Raw genomic sequence first — 3,557 nt, 5'->3', positions numbered from 1 at the left:
TGCTAATAGACATCTGTACGTCGAATAGTTTTTGGGATATAGATTACTCAAAATAAATTCACTAACAATTTATTTTTCAGTGCATTCTTTATGAAATGTTGCAATATTAAAAGCTATATCCCCCCAACCATTAAATGTAAATAGCTCTATTATTGCTCATGTTTACTCTACTTTAAACGATGTTCTCTTAGGTTTTCTAGTGTTATTGGTAATTTTAAAGATATAGAGCTCCGAATGAAAAGTTAATTTTTTTTTAACGTTTTGAAACAGCCACCATTTTTTATTTCCCAATTTTGCAGACTCATCAATTTTGACTAGTAATTATACATCATTTTGATTAAATTAATCCTAAATTGGGGTGAAATAATTTACTGTTTCCACCCCATCACATTTACTAACACTAGGAGGAAGCAACTGTTCGTTTCCGTTTTTAACCTCTTCAGTTGGTTCCAGGATGTGCAAGAGAATGTAAGGTGTGAGTTTTTTTCTTTTTATAAAATACTCATTATAAAAATATACATAAATAAAATATAGAGTTCTTTTTATTAAAATTGGTTTTAAATTTTTAAAATTCTATCACAAATATTGTCTCAAGTTTTATTTTATTTTTTTTAATACTAACGAATTGAATTCAACCAAAACTCCTAGACTAATTTTTAAAAAATACATAAAATAATTAAATTTTAGAAAAAAAAATGTATACACGGTAAAAATAAGAAAAATATATAAAATGTTATTTAGACAACGTACATATGTGCTATAAGCCCTATAATTTAAATTTTCAAGATTTTCAACTTCACAGATGATACACATTACATAATATGTAAGAATGATAAATTTCTATTCTAAAACTATAAACTTTTTAAGTGATGCCAAAAAGTGATATACTATCAATTTTTTTTTTTTTGTTTTTTTTAATCTGCACTTAAAACGAAGTTGATTATGGTATATATGCGTTTTTAAAACAGAAGTGCTTGTAAAGAACTCCTCAGTTACGTACATATGTGATATAAGCCCTATAATTAAAGTTTCTAGATTTTCGACTTCACAGATGTAACACATCCTAATATGTAAGAATGATAAATTTCTATTCTAAGTAGATATAAACTTTTTAAGTGATGCCAAAAAGTGATATACAATCAAATCGTATTTTTTTTTTTTTTTTAAATCTGCACTTACAACGTTAAGTTGATTATGGATATATGCGTTTTTAAAACAGAAGTGCTTGTAAAGAACTCCTCAGTTACTAGCAGCTGATAAATTAATCAATGAGGAGGCATACGGATGGGAGTCGGTTAAAACCAGTAAGCTAGTTAAAACTTGTCATCACAAGTTCATTGTATCCAGCGTCGAAGAACTTATCGAGTTATTGGTTTTAAGCCTTTGTAACGTTAGGCATAAACTGTGATTGAGTAGTTATAGTTTAGTTAGAGTTATAGTATAGTACTAAATAAAGTTATAGTTATATCGTAGCATATAATAGATAACAATTTAAGATCTCTAGCAATAATTTTTGTCTGATCCGTGCGATGTTTCATCAGATACTTTAAATTGATTTAAAGTTTTATATTAATTTATAAAAAATATTAGAACTGTACCTACTGTACCTGATTCTTAAGCTTGTCACAAATGTGGTGGTTGAAGATTAGAGACTACCTCGTATCTATTCATATGCACTCATTTATTACCTCCCATATATCTTTTTTAAGAATTTATAATTACTTTTACTAAGATTATTTAATTTATTACTTATTAAATTAATCTTAGTTAGGCTCTGTAAATCATAACTATTTACGTTTTATAATGTTTTTATTTTATTTTAAAAATACTTATTTTTGCCATAGTGGTATTTAAATATTGTGTCTGTATTTATAATTTATTATGTTATATATTTTTGGTAATATGTAAAGCTTCTAGGATTATCTTTTTTTTTACTTAGCTGTCATTATCCAATAAAAGGGGATTTTTAGAGATATAATTTATGATTTGAGTTTATGCTAGATTGAGCAACTACAGATAATTTTATTTCCAATATATTTACAAATTGTCATGTATTGGGTTATTCTTGGCTTTATTTGTTCAGACATTTCTCCTATACATTCAAGTATTCATTATTATGACAGTATTTACGACGGTAATTATCATACAATTTATACCATCATACAATATTTGCAGTCATGAAAGATATAATTTTTATAATTATTTAATTCAGGATATTGTTGATTTTGTATACCATGATTTATTTATATGCCTTTTTGGGTAAAAGTTTTCTTCTAACAAGTTCTCGATCATTATTTAATTTTTTTTTTAATATCGTTTAACAGTTAGGTCAATCGAAGCAATTAATAATATGATGTTTTAATAAAATAAATTGTATCCAATTTGTCTCAAACACTCTTTATTTCTTTAAAAGTCCAATTTTTCAGTCTATTCAGCCATCCTCAAGGACAATCTATCACATAACAGCTTTTATTATACATTGATTTTTAACAATTTTAACAAACAACATTATTATTCATAAAATAGCATACTCTAAATAAAATTTACCCTCACATCAATAACTAAAAACTTGATACAGGCTATTCTGAAATTTTAGTCAAAATTATCCTACGAGCCAATAATACATTAGGGAATCATATTAATTTATTAATAAGGTTTCAATGTATAGAATGTATGAACACAGTAATACATCAGAAGAATCCCAATAAAACAGCACTAGTGCTGCCTGTAGGCTAAAACCAGCACATATTTCATTTTGACAATACAATAATTTTACATAAAGAAAATTCCTGGGGTCTATTTACACATCATAAATCATTAATTATACATTGAATTTTAAAACGGACAAAAGAAATCGGAACCATCAATATGCAAATATATGGGTAAAATATATGTTAATATTTACAAATAACTTTGATATGGATTTTAATAATAAAAGAAATAAGAATTTTAACTAAAATACGGTTGAAATAAATAAATTATATGCCTGACCTGAGTGTAAGGAAGGTTACTAATACTGTTATGATAACAAATAATAATAGTATTAAATTGATTTGTAATTAAAAGTTTTAATATTAATGTGAAGAGTGTCAAACTAGGTAATTAGACATAAGCTAAGGAAAGCTTATTAATAAATTAATATGATTCCCTCATTTTTTATTTTCTCATAGGATTATTTTGACTGAATAGATGACCTGACAGAATAGCCGGCAAAAAGTTTTTAAATTATTAATTTGAGTGTAAATTGTATTTAAAGTATGCCATTTAATTAATAATCAGATAAAATTGCTAAAAATTAGGGTATAATAAAAGCTGTTATGTGATAGATTGTCCTTGAGGATGGACGAATTGGCCGAAACGTTGGACTTTTAAAGGAATAAAGAGTGTTTTAAGCCAAATTGGATACAATTTATTTTTATTTACCAGTTTCAAGAAAGTAAAAAGAATATATATAAAATGTTTTCATTATATGTATTTTTTTAATTGATTGGAGAAGATGGTCGGGGGAATGCGGTCAGCAAAGAAAAACATAAATAGACAAAAAAATATTTATTTAT

General features: G+C 25.7%; 1 long non-coding RNA gene across 1 annotated transcript in view; it reads left to right on the top strand.

Annotated features, from left to right (window-relative positions):
* The first annotated feature begins 878 nt into the window (after positions 1–878).
* The window catches only part of LOC106683218 (uncharacterized), an 8,624-nt gene continuing 5,945 nt past the window's right edge, over positions 879–3,557 (top strand). Inside the window, exon 1 of the long non-coding RNA XR_001343522.3 lies at positions 879–1,070. This is a non-coding gene — a long non-coding RNA (uncharacterized lncRNA). The remainder of the gene's footprint in view (positions 1,071–3,557) is intronic.

The sequence above is a fragment of the Halyomorpha halys genome, unplaced genomic scaffold (genome assembly GCF_000696795.3).
Source record: "Halyomorpha halys isolate HHAL.00 unplaced genomic scaffold, Hhal_1.1 Scaffold26.1, whole genome shotgun sequence".
Lineage (NCBI taxonomy): Eukaryota > Metazoa > Arthropoda > Insecta > Hemiptera > Pentatomidae > Halyomorpha > Halyomorpha halys.
This window is presented reverse-complemented; position numbering and strand designations above follow the sequence as displayed.